The sequence below is a fragment of the Arachis stenosperma genome, chromosome 4, assembly GCF_014773155.1.
Source record: "Arachis stenosperma cultivar V10309 chromosome 4, arast.V10309.gnm1.PFL2, whole genome shotgun sequence".
Taxonomy (NCBI): Eukaryota; Viridiplantae; Streptophyta; class Magnoliopsida; order Fabales; family Fabaceae; genus Arachis; species Arachis stenosperma.
This window is the reverse complement of record NC_080380.1, coordinates 59,044,587-59,062,899: the sequence shown is the minus strand read 5'-3', so window position 1 is coordinate 59,062,899 and position 18,313 is coordinate 59,044,587. Positions and strand designations below refer to the sequence as shown.

General features: G+C 38.5%; 1 pseudogene; it reads left to right on the top strand.

The window, feature by feature from the left end:
• Positions 1-3,740: 3,740 nt before the first annotated feature.
• On the top strand, positions 3,741-8,424 carry LOC130975021 (uncharacterized; annotated as a pseudogene).
• The last annotated feature ends 9,889 nt before the right edge of the window (positions 8,425-18,313 follow it).

The window sequence follows — 18,313 nt, the reverse complement described above, 5'->3', positions numbered from 1 at the left end:
TTCTTTTTCCTGCTTTTTCTTGCTTCAAGAATCAACTTTTTTGGATTTTTCAAATTACCAATAATACTTTTCTTTTTTCATCATTCTTTCAAGATCCAACATTCTAAAATTCCAACTTCAAATATGCACTGTTTATTCATACATTCAGAAAACAAAAGCAATGCCACCACATCAAGATAATTAAACTATTCTTATTATAAACTTGAAATTCATGTATCTCTCAATTCTTTTCAATTAAAATTTTCTTTTAAGCAAAGTGAGAGATATATGGAACATTTTACATCTTTAAGACGTCAATGCAAATAATCATGCAACATGAACAAGAGAACAGATAACAGAAAACAGAAAAATACAATAGGAAAGAAGATAAAGAGAACGAGTACACCTTTAATGTGATGCTTGATCTCTTCAATGTCACTCTTTTGCCTTTGTTGCTCATCCCTCATAGCCCTTTATTCCTCCCTTATGGCTCTTTCATCTTCTCGTGTTTCATTGAGGATAGCGGAATGCTCTTGATGCTCCACCCTCAATTGCTCCATGTTAGTGCTTAGTTCTCCAAGAGAAGTGTGCCATTGATTCCAATAGCTTTGAGGAGGAAAATACATCCCTTGAGGCATCTCAGGGATCTCATGCTGAGGTGGATGCACAGGCTCTTGTGCATGCTCTCTAGTTTGCTCCATCCTCTTCTTGGTGATGGGCTTGTCTTCCCCAATGGAGATGTCTCCTTCTATGACAATTTCAGCTGAATTGCATAAATGACAGAGGAGGTGTAGGAATGCCAACCTTGCATTGGTGGAAGGCTTCTCAGCTATCTTGTACAAATTTTGAGGATTCACCTCATGTACTTCCACCTCACTTCCAATCATGATGCAATGGATCATGATAGCCCTTTCAATGGTCACTTCTGATCGGTTGCTAGTGGGGATGATGAAATGTTGGATGAATTCCAACCATCCTCTAGCTCTGGGCTTGAGGTCAAGCCTTCTTAGTTGAATAGGCTTGCCTTGGGAGTCCCTTTTCCACTGTGCTCATTCCACACAGATATCTGAGAGCACTTGATCCAACCTCTGATCAAAGTTGACTCTTCTAGTGTAAGGATGAGAATCTCCTTGTATTAGAGGTAAGTTAAACGCCAACCTCACACTTTTCGGGCTAAAATCTAAGATTCTCCCTCAAACCATGGTGCTCCAATTTCTTGGATTTGGGTTTACACTAGTGTCATGGTTTTTAGTAACCCATGCATTAGGATAGAGCTCTTGCACCATTAGGATCCTAATCTCTTGGATGGGATTGGTTAGGACTTTCCAACCTCTTCTCCGCATCTCTCTTCGGAATTCCATATACTCATTCTTCTTGAGCCTAAAAGGGATCTCAAGGATCACTTTCTTCTCAACCAATACTTTATAGAAGTGGTTGTGGTGGGCTTTGGTGATGAATCTCTCTATCTCCCAGGATTCAGAGGTGGCGGCTACTGCCTTTCCTTTCCTCTTTCTAGAGGGTTCTCCAACCTTGGATGCCATGAGTGGGAATAGAAAAAAAAGCGATGCTTTTTCAACACCAAACTTAAAACTTTGCTCGTCTTCAAGCAAAAATAAAGAAAAGAGAAGAATGGAGTAGAAAAAGAAGAAGATAGAAGTAGATAGAGGGAGAGAGAGGTCTCAGCCAAGGGGCTTATGAGTGTATATGAGAGGTGTGTGTATGAAAGGTTATGAAGAGGGGTATTTATAGGAGGGGGTAGGGTTGGGTTCGGTTATGGGTGGGGAATTGGGTGGGAAATTTGATTTTTAAGTGGGTGGCCGTTAGTGGGAGTTATGATGGTTTTGGGGAAGTGATATGAATGTGATTGGGCTAGGGTTTTGGTGTACGAATCCCCACTCTCCATACAGCTGTACCAGCAAGTGCACTAGGTCATCCAAGTAATACCTGAGCAAGTCAGGGTAGATCCTACAAGAATTGTGGTTTGAAGCAAGTTATGGTTATCTAGCAGGTCTTAGTCAGGTGAATCAAAAGTAAAGATTAATAAAGAAAAAAAAGATTTTTAAAAAAAATTTCAAAAAGAAAACAAGAAATAAGTAAGACTCAAAGTAAGAAAAATCAAAAGAAAATATATAGCCAAAAACAGAAAAGGTTTTGAAAAATATTTTTGAAAAAAAACAAAAAAATTCGAACTTTAAGAAAAAAACAACAACAAAATCAAAAGACTCATTTAAAAAATATAAAGAAAAGAAAATATTTTTTATTTTTTTGAAAATAGGAAGAAGAAAATAAAAGTAGAAAAGCTTATACATGCTCGGAAAGACAACAAGGGCATTCTAAGACAAAAGGGCAGAATGGGAATTTCACACTTCTAGAGGGCCCCATCACTAGAGCACATGCAAAGAAGCTCAAGGAGAGTTTTGGGAACCTGGCAGCACTCGTGCATATGGAGTTACATCAAGTTCTAACCAAGGAAGAATGGGCAAGGCCCATTGGGCTAAGTCAGGACAGCAAGAAGCCCAATAATGCTTTCCGAATTCAGTGGGAGGCATAATTTATCTTTAAATTTCGAAATTCTAGACTTTTGTTTTAGTTTGTTATGTGGTCAAAAGTTTGTTAGAAAACTTATTTTAAATCTGCTATGCTTAGTAGTATTTTTAGGAATTTTAAATTTAAATCAAATCTGATCTAATCTAATAAGATCAAATATGATTAAAATTAGTTATCATATCTTTAGGATTTTAAAATTTAAATCAAATCTGATTTAATCCAATAAGATCAAATCTGATTTAAATTAGTTATCTTATCTTTTAGTTAGTTGTTAGGTACCAATTTAAACACCTTTGGTGAGATAATTTACATAACTTTGATGAATAAATTTCAGTTGCTTTTTAAGCACTTTTTATTGTGTGAGAAGTAAGGTGAGTGATTTGCTTCACTTGTTGCATGAGGAAGATTGGAGGATCCAACACTAAGGTGATCTGCATGGTGGTTTCTTTCAATTTTTCGCCCCTCTGATCTAGGTTGTCAAGGACAGGTTCTTTGAACGTCTAGTAGGGAATCCCTTCCGGTGACCTAGGTTGCTAAGAACAGGTTTCTTAGAGGTCTAGTAGGAAACCCCCCTATCTATCCTTGTATTTATTTTCCTTATCTATTCCTTATCATCTGGTATCAGTTACAGGTCGTAGGTAAATTCTTATTTATCTACACGTTCCATGGGTCTTGTTTAATCTCTTTATTTTTCTCTTCAATTTCTGCAAATTTACATTAGATTAAAAAAAATGAAAAAAAATCTTCCTTAAATTCTATTACTGGAATTTTTGTTTATTCCAGTTAGCAAAAAAAAATGTATAAAAAAGAAGCAAAAAAAGGAAAAAAAAAACAAAAAAAATAAAAATTAAAAAAAAAATGAAATTTTAAATTTTCCTGTTGTTTTCTCTTTTCATATTTTCCTTGGGTTCCACTTAGGATTCAATTTTGCTAGTTTTTGTCATCCTAGTATCACTCCTTGTTTCCTTTTCACATACTTTAATTGTCTTCTTGTCAAGTCGAACGTTTCTATTATTCAGATTATCTTAGTTTGGTGTCTCAATTTCTCATCTTCTGAAGTGCAACTTGTTAAGGCAATCCAAGAGTGGAAAAAGGCAAGAGTGGTAAGCTCATTAGAGGGTAAAAGCCACGTATTGAGTGAAACACGAGTGTCCTATTCCGAGTGATACACGTGAGAAGAGTGTTGTAAGGTCTTTTCTTTCACAGGTTCATTAATGGCTAACACTGAAGGGAATCCCAATCCACAACTAACTTTCCGCCTCGACGCACTTACCAACATCCTTACTGGAATTCAACAACGTCTTGATGACATGGATTCTCGAATTAACTCTTTTTCCCCTAGCCAAAAAGCACGGTCATGAGAATCCATTCATAATGATTCTACGGAGTTTGAGGAGTAGACTTCATCCATATCCCGGCATCATAGACAACCGGTAGATGTTGATAATAACCTTAATGCTATCAAGATGCGCATCCCAGAATTTAAAGACAGAAGTGACCCTGAGGCGCACCTGGAATGGGAACGCAAGCTAGAGCTCTTATTTCAGTTTCATAACTACTCTGATGTAAAAAAGGTAAGACTAGCGGCTGTCGAATTCTCAGATTATGCCCTTGTCTGGTGGGCCGAGCTGGACAAATAGAGGAGGCGGAATGGAAAACCACCAATTCTGTCTTGGGAGAAGATGAAGAAGGTCATGCGACAACGGTTTGTCCCTTCTTACTACTACAGGGAGCTACATCAACAGCTCCAACAGTTATAACAAGGTTCTAAGTCTGTAGATGAGTATCATAAGGAGATGGAGATGCTGCTAATCCAAGAAAATATTGAGGAGGAGTCTGAGGCTACTATGGCACGTTTCTTGAGTGGGCTGAACCAAGACATTGTAAATATTGTAGAACACCTCCCATTTATGACTATGGAAGACTTGGTGAACCTAGCTATCAAAGTAGAAAGACAGCAAAAGGCGAAAGGGCTGCGTAATTCTACTTCAAGGTGAGATTCAAGAGGTGCTAATTTCAGGGAGAAGACTGGATTCAAAGCTATCGAATCAAAGAAAAAGCCCACAGAGCAGCACAGAAAGACGCACACGCCTAATTCCACTTCTAAACCTCCTGCACGGCATCGTGATATTACCTGCTTTAAGTGTCGCAGATTAGGCCATTATTCTTCCGAGTGTCCAAATAAAAGGACCATGGTAATTAAAGTAAATGATATTTTCTTAGAATTTGATAACTCAGATGGATATAAAGACATTCCATATGTGGATGATGCTATAGATAATGAAGATATAGTTGAGTATGCTGTTAGTGGCGAGACCCTTGTTACTAGGCGGATCTTAAATGTACAAGCCAAGGATGATCGTCTAGAACAGCAAGAGAACATCTTTCATACAAAAGTTTTATTGGGAGGTAAGGTTGGACTCATGATCATTGATGCTGGAAGTCATACAAATGTTGCTAGCTCTACTTTAATTACAAAATTGGGGTTGAAATGCACCAAACACCCTAACCCTTACAAACTGGAGTGGCTAAGTAATGTTGGTGAGTTGTAGTGACGAGGTACTTTGTGACGTGGTTCCCATGCAGGCTTCCATCTACTCCTAGGCCATCCATGACAGTATGATAGGAAGGTGGTCCATGATGGTTTCACAAACCGAAACTCCTTCACTTATCTTGGGAAGAAGATTACCCTTGCACCTTTGACACCTAAAGAAGTGTACCTGGAGCAACTGAGCATGCACAAATCTACTAAAGAGTCTTTAGGATGTGAGAAAATTGAAAAACAAGAGGGTAAAGAGAAGGCCTTGAGAGATGAAACGTGTGAGAAAAAGAGTCAGGGTCTGAGTGAAAAAGAGAGTTCTAAAAGAGAAGCATCTGTGGAGAGTGAAAGTGCCCACAAAATATGTTTTTATGCCAAAGAGAGAGATCTGAAGCATGCTAGTTTAGGAAAAAAAGCATTGGTGTTAGTACGATCTAGAGAGTCTTTACTTTCTACCATTGAAGCTAACCATAACCTGCCTAGTGCTTTTATTTCACTCTTACAGGAATTTGGCGATGTATTTCCAGATGAGATGCCCTCAGGTTTACCTCCATTACGAGGCATTGAACATCAGATTGACTTTGTCCCCGGATCAAGCATTCCTAACCGGTCAGCTTACCGGACCAATCCTGATGAGACAAAGGAACTGCAACGGCAAGTCGAGGACCTTTTGGCTAAGGGTTTTGTGAGAGAAAGCATGAGTCCTTGTGCTGTTCCGGTACTATTGGTGCCTAAGAAGGATGGCTCATGGAGGATGTGTGTTGACTGTAGAGCTGTAAATAAGATTATGGTAAAGTATCGCCATCCTATTCCTAGACTTGATGATATGCTTGATGAATTGCATGGTTCTGTTATTTTTACTAAAATAGATTTAAGGAGTGGTTATCATCAAATATGAATAAAACTTGGTGATGAATGGAAAACTGCTTTCAAAACTAAATATGGTTTGTATGAGTGGTTAGTTATGCCATTTGGTTTGACTAATGCACCTAGTACATTCATGAGACTAATGAATCATGTTTTGCAAGAGTTTTTAGGTAAATTTATGGTTGTTTATTTTGATGATATTCTTATCTATAGTAAATGTCTTCATGATCATCTTTTGCATGTTCAATCTGTTTTAGAGGTACTTAGAAAGGAAAAATTGTATGCTAATCTTCAAAAGTGCTCGTTTTGTCTGAGTAAAGTCGTATTCCTAGGTTTTGTGATAAGTTCTGTAGGAATTGAGGTAGATGACAAGAAGGTGAAGGCTATTAGAGAATGGCCCACAACTCAGAGTGTCTCTGATGTTAGAAGTTTTCATGGTCTTGTGAGTTTTTCTCTGAGATTTGTTAAAGATTTTTCTACTATTGCTGCACCTTTAACTGAAATCATCAAGAAACATGTCAACTTTAAATGGGATCAGGAACAAGAACTTGCCTTTAACACTTTGAAAGAATTATTGTGTTCTGCCCCCATTTTTATTTTACCATATTTTTCTAAAACTTTTCAAATCCAATGTGATGCTTCCGGAATTGGTATAGGTGCTGTTTTGATGCAGGAAAAGCAAGCAATTGCCTATTTCAGTGAGAAGTTGAATGGGGCGCGCCTTAACTACTCCACTTATGATAAAGAGCTTTATGCCTTGGTGCAAGCTTTGGAAGTGTGGTAGCATTATTTGCAACCTATGGAATTTGTGGTACATACTGGCCATGAATCCCTCAAACACTTGAAGGGCCAAGGGAAGCTGAACAAGAGACATGCAAAATGGATAGAATTCCTTGAATCCTTTCCATATGTAATCGCCTATAAGCAAGGTAAAGAGAATGTGGTTGCTGATGCATTATCTAGAAGGTATTTCTTAATCACAACCCTTACTTCTAAACTGTTAGATTTTGAGTGTATGAAGGAATTATATGCAACTGATTCTGCTTTTACCTCTATCTATGCTGCATGTGAACATGGTGCATATAACAAATTCTATAAGCATGATGGCTTTCTTTTTCAGGGTAATAGGATTTGTGTACCTACTTATTCTATTAGGGAGTTACTTGTTCTAGAATCACATAGTGGGGGTTTGATGGGTCATTTTGGTGTGCATAAGACTTTGGATGTTTTACCTGAGCATTTTTACTGGCCCCACATGCGTAAAGATGTTTAGAAATTTTGTGCTAAACGCATTGCATGTAAACAAGCTAAATCTAAGTCTTTACCACATGGTTTGTATACTCCTTTACCTGTTCCTGTGCATCCATGGGTTGATATTTCTATGGATTTTGTTCCTGGTTTTCCTAGAACTAGGAGAGCTTGAGATAGCATTTTTGTTGTGGTAGATAGATTTAGTAATATGGCTCATTTCATTGCTTGCCATAAAACTGATGATGCCACACATATTGCTGACCTATTCTTTCGAGAAGTTGTGCGCTTACATGGTGTTCCCCCAAACTATTGTTTCTGATCGTGATGTCGAATTCTTAAGTCGCTTTTGGAAAGTTTTGTGGAGTAAGTTGGGAACAAAATTGTTATACTCAACTACTTGTCACCCTCAAACTGATGGTCAAATTGAAGTCATAAATAGGACATTAGGAACCTTATTGCGTGCTGTTGTTGGTAAGAATTTGAAAACCTAGGAAGATTGTTTACCTTTTATTGAGTTTGCTTATAATAGGACAATCCATTCTTCCACTGGTTTTTCACCCTTTGAACTTGTCTATGGTTTTAATCCTCTCACTGTCTTAGATTTAATGCTTTTACCTTTGAGTGATCTTATTAGTTTAGATGGAGCTAGCAAGGCTGAGAAAGTTAAAGCAATACATGCAAAGGCTCGTGACCTAATTGAGAGGAAGAACAAAACCACGGCTGAAAGGATTAACAAGAGCCGAAAGCATATAATCTTCGAACCAGGAGATTGGGTTTGGGTACATTTGAGGAAGGAGAGATTTTCTACTCAGAGGAAGACTAAACTTGATGCTAGAGGGGATGGCCCATTCCAAGTGCTTGAGAAGATCAATGACAACGCCTACAAGATTGACCTACCAGGTGAGTATAATGTCTCTGCTACTTTCAATGTTTCTGATCTTTCTCCTTTTGATATGGACACAGATTTGAGGACGAATCTTTTTGAGGAAGGAGGGAATCTTACATGCTCGGAAAGACAACAGGGGCATTCTAAGACAAAAGGGAAGAATTTCACACTTCCAGAGGGCCCCATCACTAGAGCACGTGCAAAGAAGCTCAAGGAGAGTTTTGTGAACCTGGCAGCGCTTGTGCATATGGAGTTACATCAAGTTCTAACCAAGGAAGAATGGGCAAGGCCCATTGGGCTAAGTCAGGACAGCAAGAAGTGCAATAATGCTTTCCGAATTCAGTGGAAGGCATAATTTATCTTTAAATTTCGAAATTCTAGACTTTTGTTTTAGTTTGTTATGTGGTCAAAAGTTTGTTAGAAGACTTATTTTAAATTTGCTATGCTTAGTAGTATTTTTAGGAATTTTAAATTTAAATCAAATCTGATCTAATCTAATACGATCAAATATGATTTAAATTAGTTATCATATCTTTAGGATTTTAAAATTTAAATCAAATCTGATCTAATCTAATAAGATCAAATCTGATTTAAATTAGTTATCTTATCTTTTAGTTAGTTGTTAGGTACCTATTTAAACACCTTTGGTGAGACAATTTACATAACTTTGATGAATAAATTTCAATTGCTTTTAAAGCACTTTTTTATTGTGTGAGAAGTGAGGTGAGTGATTTGCTTCACTTGTTGCATGAGGAAGATTGGAGGATCCAACACTAAGGTGATCTGCGTGGTGGTTTCTTTCAGTTTTTCACCCCTCTTATCTAGGTTGTCAAGGACAGGTTCTTTGAAGGTCTAGTAGGGAATCCCTTCCGGTGACCTAGGTTGCTAAGAACAGGTTTCTTAGAGGTCTTGTAGGAAAATCCCCCTTATCTATCCTTGTATTTATTTTCCTTATCTATTCCTCATCAAAAGCTAACTAAATTAAAGATAATACCTGATCTAGAGAACAATATAATCTATCTGTTGTCCAAACTCAAACAATCCCCGGCAACGGCACCAAAAACTTGATGCACGGATCACCACAATCCGTACAGCTGTACCAGCAAGTGCACTGGGTCATCCAAGTAATACCTGAGCGAGTTAGGGTCGATTCCACGAGGATTATGGTTTGAAGCAAGCTATGGTTATCTTGCAGGTCTTAGTTAGGCGAATCAGAAGGTTGTTGGATTTATGCTTAGATGCAGTTTGATTTTTAAATGTAAATAAAGAAAAGGGTATAAAATACTTTGTGAATTGGAAAGGTAAACAAGAATAGGAAGGTAGTTCAGGATTGGAGTTGCTTTGTCTTTTTGAATTAACTCTGGTATTACTGTCTTCTTTGGTTGTGAATGATTTCTTCAATGGCAGGTTGTATGTGATCAACGCCTTTATTGAGAGGTCGTCAATACTTCTCCAGATCTAAAACCCAGGGTTAGTATGGATCCATTTTGATTGAGCGTGAAGCTCCTGTAGTTCATTCTCCTTGGTGATCCTACTCAAAATGCCATAGACAAGGTCGAATCTTCCGAATCGGAGGATGCTACGTGATGTGTGGAAAATGATCCAACACAAAACTCACCGACAAGTGTACAAGGTCGCATCAAGTAATAATAACTCACATGAGTGAGGTCGATCCCACAGGGATTGAAGGATTGAGCAATTTTAGTTTAGTGGTTGATTTAGCCAAGCGAATCAAGTATTGGTTTGAGTGGTTCGTAATTGACAGAAGCTAAATTTCTTGAAATGAAAAGGGAAAGGGAAGGATTGCAGTAAATTAAAGAGCAAAGAAAGTAAAGAAACTGAATCTTAAAGAGCAAGTAATATAAAGTGCAGAAACTTAGATTGCAAGAAATATAAATGGCGGAAGCTTAAAGTGCAAGAAATGTAAATTGCTTGAATCATAAAAGGAATTGGGAATTGGGATTGCAGAATTTAGACAAGCAGAAATAAATTGCAACAAGCGAAAAGGCAAAAGATGAATTAAATTGAAGTAGTTCTCAAACAGAAGAGTAAAATGCTTTGAGAAGTAAAACAGAAAATGACTTATGCTTAATTACAGCAATTTAAAAGATGGTTGAAGATCTCAGGAGTGGAAGAGACTAGAAATCAAGTCTAGATCTCAAATCCTTCCTTGATCCAACAAGAACAATTGCAAAGGAGAATGGAAAAGTGAATTGCAGAAGAAAAGAAGAGATGAAGTAGTAAACAGAAATTAAAATTCAATTATGCAGAAAAAGTAAACAAGAGATCTCAAGGTGAGATTGAAACAGAAGTTCTTCAATTCTCCACCCAAGATCCAAAGCAAGAAAAATAAAAAGTGCTCAAGCAAGAACAAGGAAGAAGAGAGATCAATTCTCCTTCCCAATTTTCTAAGATCTAAATTTAAAAGTAAAAGCTCCCAAATGAAAAAGAAAATTTTTAAGTGAGTCTAGAGGTAAAAGTAAAAATGAAGGTCCAAGAGATCTCCTAACTAAATCAAACTAGCCTCTATTTATACACTTTCTATTCTTGGATTTTAGAATTTGGATGGGCTTTTAATTTGGTGAAGAAATGAATTAAATTGGATTTTTAATTGAATTTTAGCCCAAATTGCTCCCAGGAGGATGCTCTGCTCTTGTGGAGAGCGGAGCATTAAAGCTTATGATGGAGATCCTTGTTGTGCCAAGGCTTGGAGAGGCATCAGGAGATTGCCCTGCTCTTGTGGAGAGCGGAGTAGTGGCTTGTGCTCATGTCTTGCACGCTCCAAGCCCCCTGGCCGAGTCAATGTGCGCGCTCAAATCTCCCTGGCCGTGTCATTGTTGCGCTCTGCTATCCTTGGGAGTGGAGCATTGGTGCTTCCAAGGGGAGGTCCCAAGTTCAAAACTTGCTGGGTGGCTTTTTGGTTCAAATTTCCTTGGTTTCTTGTAGCACCTTGCTCCTTGCTTCCTCAAGGTGCTGTGTTCGATCCTTGGAGGTGGCATTTTGGCCAAGTGTGGCTTATTTTCCTTGTGAGTAGCGCTCCCCTTCCTCCCTTAGGTGCTTGGTTCGATCCTTGGGGAGAGCATTGGCAAACCTTTTTTCTTTGAATTGTTTTGGATGGAGCCCGATAATGCTCTCAAGCAGAGCAGAGCAATGTTTTGCTATTCCTTGTTTCTTAGCTTAAGTTTGTGCTCCGCTCTCAAGGGAGGGCAGAGCATTGAAGCTTTGCATGCTTGGTTCATTGTTGTGCTCCCTTGGAGAGCATTGTGCTCTTGGGGAGAGCAGTGTGCTTCCACCTTCCATGCGTCACGCTTCCTCATTTTCTTTGCCACACTTTCTTCTTCATTGAGTCACGCTTTTTAAGCCACACTTTCTTATTTTCTTCTTTTCTTCACCTACAAATAATCAAAACAACCAATCAAAGTATCACCAAATTCACAAGGTTTATAAATCACTAAAATACAATTAAATTTAGCTTAAACCTCATGATTTAGCATCAATTAAATGGTGGTTGTTTGATTCAAAGAAACCATGCATTTCCATTCCAAATTACTTACTTAGAGTGTAAGAAAGTGCATAAAAACTAGTGAAACAAGTGAAATTAGCTTGAAAAATAGGCATATGATGACTTGTCATCACAACACCAAACTTAAATCTTGCTTATCCCCAAGCAAGCACTAAACATAAGAGAAGATAGAATGAAATAGAGAAGTATATATGTCCTTATTAAGCAGATAGTTGAATTTGGTTTACGGGGTTTTATGCAGATCAATAGTAGTTCATTTATTACTTGCTGTCAAAACAAACAATGTCTCCTGAAAGGTTCACCAAGGTTGCTGCTACAATACCTTACTTTTTGCTTATTTCCCTTGTTAGCTTTTTCTTTTTTCTTTTGCATTAGAGAGCTTATTGCTTATTGAAGGCTTGGTGGCAAATGTTGCAGCGGCCTTTGCCTTAATTTCACTCAACATTTCTTCACCACAGACACATGGCTCACCTTTTTCTTCCTAGGATCATTGATGCCCAGCATCTCTTTGGATAACTAAATGTTTTGTAGCTAGGTTGCTCTTTATTGTGGACTTTCAGTTGGCAATCCCAAATCAGTTGATCTAAGTGGCCAAGTTTTGAAATACTCCTTAGAACTTACTTGTCCAAGCATATCCTAGTACAAAAACACCACAGGCATGTGTCCTAGGGTCCAAGCTATTGGTGTCTAGCCTTATTATTTGTTTCCTTGCCAGCTTTTGGCTTTTCTTCTTCTTTTTCTTTTTGTTTTGATTTATTTGCAAGGGACTTTCATTAATTGAAGGATCATAGCTGCAAACTAGCTTAAGCTTCAAGTAAAATGTCATTATGCAGCAATTATTCTATGAGCTAATAATTGAATCAAACACATACCACCACTAACTTTCATTCTAACTTTTGCAACATTGAACAATTACTTTTCTAAGTCAAACATCTCTCTTTTATTGAAACAGCAGGGGAAACAAAACAAAATTCAAAGCTAAGTGATGGATAACAAACATTATGCAGATCAGCATACTTAATCAAACAACTTCACTTGCAACTAGATGAATACTTTAGCAAGACATACAAGAATTCTTGAATTAAAATATTTCACAACAACAAGGATTAAGTGTAGATACAACCTTTTGGGTTGCAGCTTTTCATTCTTCCTCTTGTTGTATCCTTTTTGAGTCACAATGCAAATTGTCTTCAATTGTTGGCTAATTTCCTGCATAATTCTCAAAAGTTGCTTGCTTCTCAAGCCCTTAAATGAATGGTTAGTATGCATAAATTGAGTGTGTCTTTTGGATTTATTTTGGTGTGGGAACACCAAACTTAATTCCTTGCCATTGCCTCTGATGCAACAAGTTAACCATATGTGAAATCCTTGTGTCTTTGCTAGAGGTTATGGAATTAAAGCTAGAAAGCAGTTAAATAGTTGAATAATTTGTTTGATTGCTTGGAGCTAGCATTGTGCAGGAAGTGAGAATGTGCTTTTAAGTGAGATTTTGGTGGAACACCAAACTTAGAATCCTTCATTCTCCCTTAAATTGTTTTGGTGTGCAACACCAAACTTAGCTCCTTGCAATGCATACCAATTATTCAACATTTTTATTGAAAAAGCTATGAAAAGAAAACTACCTCAGGTTGGGTTGCCTCCTAACAAGCGCTTCTTTACTGTCATTAGCTTAACATTGATCCCCTTAGGGTGGTTGATGGCTGAAATGTCAGAGCTTGTCCCCCCTCAGTGTAAGCCTCCTTTGTGTGCCTTGATGCTTAATTTCAATGTGCTCGAGAGAGAGTACTTGGTTAACAGTGTAGTGATCTTTTTTTCTCAGCTGTTGATATACTAATTACGCCTTGTCACCTTTGGAAAATCCTTCAGTTGGGATTTTTTTATTCTTCCACCCTTTGTAAGCCTTCTTCTTGTTTTTCTTCTTTTTTCTTGTTAATCTTTCTTCCTTGACAATGGCTTTAGTTGTGATACCTCCCTTTTTGTTTATCATCCCGGCTTTTTTTTGAATTCCTTCTCGTCCTTGTACCTGCTCATTCTTCTGTTCTACTGTGTTGTTGGTTGCTTGCCTTGGAAAACAGTCACTACTTGTCTTGCTTGTCTCTTCATTAATTTGTGATTCTGGAAACACTTTCAAGGTAATGCTTTCCTCATGCATCCTGAGGGTTAGCTCTCCCTGTTCTACATCTACGATGGCTCTAGCAGTGGCCAAAAATGGTCGACCAAGTATTATGGAGTCATTCTCATTTTTTGCTGAATCCAAGATCACAAAGTCTGTAGGAAAGATGAATTTGTCAACCTTAACTAAAAGGTTTTCAATCACCCCTTTGGGATGTACCACTGATTGGTCCACCAATTCCAAAGACATCTGTATTGGCTTCACCTCTCCTATGCCAAGCTTTTTCACTAAAGAGAATGGGATTAGATTTATGCTTGCTCCTAAGTCACATATTCCCTTGTTGATGAATAAACTTCCAATGGTGCAAGGTAGGAAGAAACCTCCAGGATCTTCAAGCTTGGGAGGGAGTCCTTTTCTGATTAGTGCACTGCATTCTTCAGTGAGCATTACAGTCTCCTTCTCACTCCAACTACTTTTCTTGTTGATGAGCTCCTTTAGGAACTTGGCATATAAGGGCAATTGCTCCAATGCCTCAGCCAAGGGGATGTTGATTTCCAATTTCTTGAAAGTCTCCAGGAATTTGTGGAAATGTTGATCCTTGGTTTCTTTGTTGAACCTCTGTGGATATGGCAATGAAGGAGTGAAGGCTTTCTCCTTTTCTTGTTGTCCTTGAATTAATTTCTCCTCTCTCTCTTGTGAATTGGTTGGCTTGTCTTCTTTTTTTTTTTGCTTTTCTATATTCTTGTTTGGCATCACATCTTGATCCTTGGTTTCTTCTGTGTTTGTTGACTTTTCCTTTTCTATTGGCCCTTTGCTGCTCTCTACTAGCTTCTTTGTAGTGTCATTGTTGCTCATCAATGTTTTTCCACTTCTTAACTGTACAGCTTTGCACTCTTCCTTAGGATTGGGAATTGTGTCACTTGGCAAGGAACTTGATGGCTTCTCTGTTGCAAATTGTTTAGAGAGCTGGCCAATTTGCCTCTCCACATTCTTTATGGAGGCTTCTTGATTCTTAGCTATCATCTCTTGGTGCTTCCATATTTTGCCCATCAAAGCTTCTAGGTTGGTGATTCTTTGGGATTCTGGTGATGCTTGTGGTTGGTTGTGAGATGTGGGTGGTGGATGGTAAGCATTTTGGTTAGTGGACTGGTTATGGGCTGGATAATGGTTAGAGTTAGGGTAAGTGTTTTGTGGTTTTCTGAATGAACTTTGGTTGTTATTTTGCTGGTTATTCCTTGAGTTGTTTTGGTTTGTGTTTCTTTGCCATGGCTGTTGGCTTTGGTTATGGTTATCTCCCCACCAAAGGTTGGGGTGGTTCTTCCAGGAAAGATTGTAAGTATCGCCATAGACCTCATTCTGTCCAGAACTTTGGTTATGCATATACTGTACTTGCTCCTATTGCTGTTCTTCTTGGTTCTCTTCATTTTGCACCCATGTAGTTGATGATTGGCTTGTATTCACAGCTGCTACTTGAAGACTATCAATTCTCTTGGCCATTTGCTCAAATTATTGTTGAATATGTTGTTGTATTATCTTGTTTTGAGCCAAAATGGAATCCACTCCTTCCAGTTCTAGTACTCCCTTCCTCTGTGATGGTTGTCGGGTTCTTTGATGAGCAAAGAAGTATTGGTTGTTGGCCACCATATCTACAAGATTCTGGGCTTCTTCAGCAGTTTTCATCAGTTGTAATGAACTTCCAGCAGAGTGATCTAATGCCTCTTGGGATTTCAATGTTAAGCCTTCACAGAAATTCTGCAGTACATCCCGTTCGTTGAACATCTCTGGAGGACACTTTCTGATCAAAGCTTTGTATCTCTCCCATGCTTCATACAAAGATTCAGCATCCAATTGGGTGAATGTCTGCACCTCATTTTTCAGCCTAATAATCCTTTGGGGTGGGTAGAATTTGGCTAGAAATTTGGTCACCAAATCATCCCAACTAGTGATACTTCCTTGGAGGAAGGTCTCAAGCCATTGTGCAGCCTTGTCTCTCAATGAGAAATGGAATAGTAGAAGCTTGTAAGTTTCAGGATTCACACCATTGGATTTGACAGTGTCACAAATCCTCAAGAAGGTAGATAAGTGCTGGTTTGGATCTTTCAATGGGCTTCCTCCATAGGAACAATTGTTCTGGACAAGTGTAATGAGTTGTGGTTTCAACTCAAAATTGTTTGCATTGACATTGGGAGTGAGAATGCTGCTCCCACAGTGTCTTTGGTTTGCAAGTGTGTAAGAAGCTAGAACTCTTCTTTGAGGAGGATTATTGTTGGACACTCCCCTTGTTGGATTCGAATATGAGGGATTCCCTTCCATTTCATGATACTCTTTGATGACTAGTCATTATATACCCATTTTTCAAGCTAATTTCACTTGTTTTATTAGCATTTATGCACTTTCTTGCATCTTAAGTAAGTGATTTGGAGTGAAAATGCATAACTTCTTTAGATCAAGCAACTACCATTAAATCGATGCTAACTCATGAGGTTTAAGCTAATTTTAATTGATTTTTAATTGATTTATAAGCCTTGTGAATTTAGTGATACTTGGAGTGGTTGTTTTGGTTTATTGTAGGTGAAGAAAGAAAGAAAAAAGGAAAAACGTGGCCTAAGAAAGCGTGGCCCAAGGAGAAGAAAACGTGGTCAAAGGAAGGAGAAGTGTGCCGCATGGAAGGGAGGAAGCAAGCATTGCCCTCCACAAGGGCACACTGCCCTCTAGGAGGGCAACATAAGGAAACAAGGCTTGGAAGGCAACTCTACCCTGCCCACGAAAAGGGCAGAGCACAAAATTGTGCCTTGGATCAAAGGAAGGAAAAACCTTGCCCTGCCCTCCACAAGGGCAGTATCGGGCCTTCATGGAAAATAAATCAAAGGAAAAAGTTTACCCTTGCTTGCCACAAGTCTCGAACACGGCACAATGAGGAAGCAAGGAACTAGGCTTCATTATGGTGCCAAGAAAGCCAAGGAAAATGGGTAGCGTGTGTATCGGGCAAGTCTCGAACACGGGACTTCAATTTGGAAACACTGCCCTGCCCTCCGCGAGGGCAGGGCAGCATTTTGTTGTGGCACGGCCAGCGCACCAACCTGGCGCATCAAGGGCATCATTCGGCAGCACCAGCAGCGCACACAGGCACCAAAATGGCGCACCAGAAATTTCTGCCCTGCCCTCCACGAGGGCAGGGTAGCATCCTGCGCACCAAGCTCGCACGCCACGCTCGCACTAAGACCGCACGCACCATTTTCTGCCCTGCCCTCCACAAGGGCAGGGCAGCCTCCTGGAAGCAATTGTTCTTGGGCTGAAAATTGGATTAAAAATCCAATTTAATTCATTTCTTCACCAAATCAAAAGCCCATCCAAATCCCAAGATCCAAGAATAGGAAGTGTATAAATAGGAGCTAGTTTGATGTAATTAGGACCTTTTCCTTTACTTTTGAACTTGTAATTTTCCTTTGAACCTTTACTTTTATTTTGAGCTTTGGAACTTCTCCTGGTGACTTCACTGAGATTTCAGAGAATTGGGGAGGAGAATTGATCTCTCTTCTTCCTCGTTCTTGCTTGGGCACTTTTTCTTTTCTTGTTTTGAGTTTTGGGTGTGAAGAATTGAGGAAATTCTGTCTCAATCTCCATTCAAATTCTCGTTATTTCCTTTCTGCACAATTGAGTTCAATTTCAATTTCCTTTACTGCTTCTTCTTTCATTTCTTGTCAATTGCTTTGAGAACTTGGATCCGGGAAGGCAATTGAGATCTAGGCTTTGCTACCTAGTCTCTGGAGTCTTGAGATCCCAATTTCCTTTTGGTTCTTCTGTGAACCTTTGCTGCACTTAATTTCCTTACTGTTTGAGTTCTAATTGCTTCTAATTCAATTTTTGCTCTATTAATTGTTGCAATTCACTTTCTCTTTGCTTAGATTCTGAGATCCCATTCCTCAAATCCCTTTTACATTCAAGCAATTTATATTCCTTGCATTTTAAGTTACTGCAATTTACATTTCTTGCACTTTAAGTTTCAGTCATTTACTTTTTTGTTCTTTAAGATTCTGCAAGTTTACTTTCCTGCTCTTTAATTTACTGCAATTCTCCCCTCTCCCTTTACATTTCAAGCAATTTAGCTTCTATTAAACACAAACCACTCAACTAAAACTTGATTCGCTTGACTAAATCAACCACTAAACTAAAATTGCTCAATCCTTCAATCCCTGTGGGATCGACCTCACTCATGTGAGTTATTATTACTTCCTTGGGGAAAATGATCCAACACAAAACTCACCGGCAAGTGTACCGGGTCGCATCAAGTAATAATAACTCACATGAGTGAGGTCGATCCCACAGGGATTGAAGGATTGAGCAATTTTAGTTTAGTGGTTGATTTAGTCAAGCGAATCAAGTTTTAGTTGAGTGGTTTATGTTTAATAGAAGCTAAATTGCTTGGAATGTAAAGGGAGAGGGGAGAATTGCAGTAAATTAAAGAGCAGGAAAGTAAACTTGCAGAATCTTAAAGAACAAGAAAGTAAATGACTGAAACTTAAAGTGCAAGAAATGTAAATTGCAGTAACTTAAAATGCAAGGAATATAAATTGCTTGAATGTAAAAGGGATTTGAGGAATGGGATCT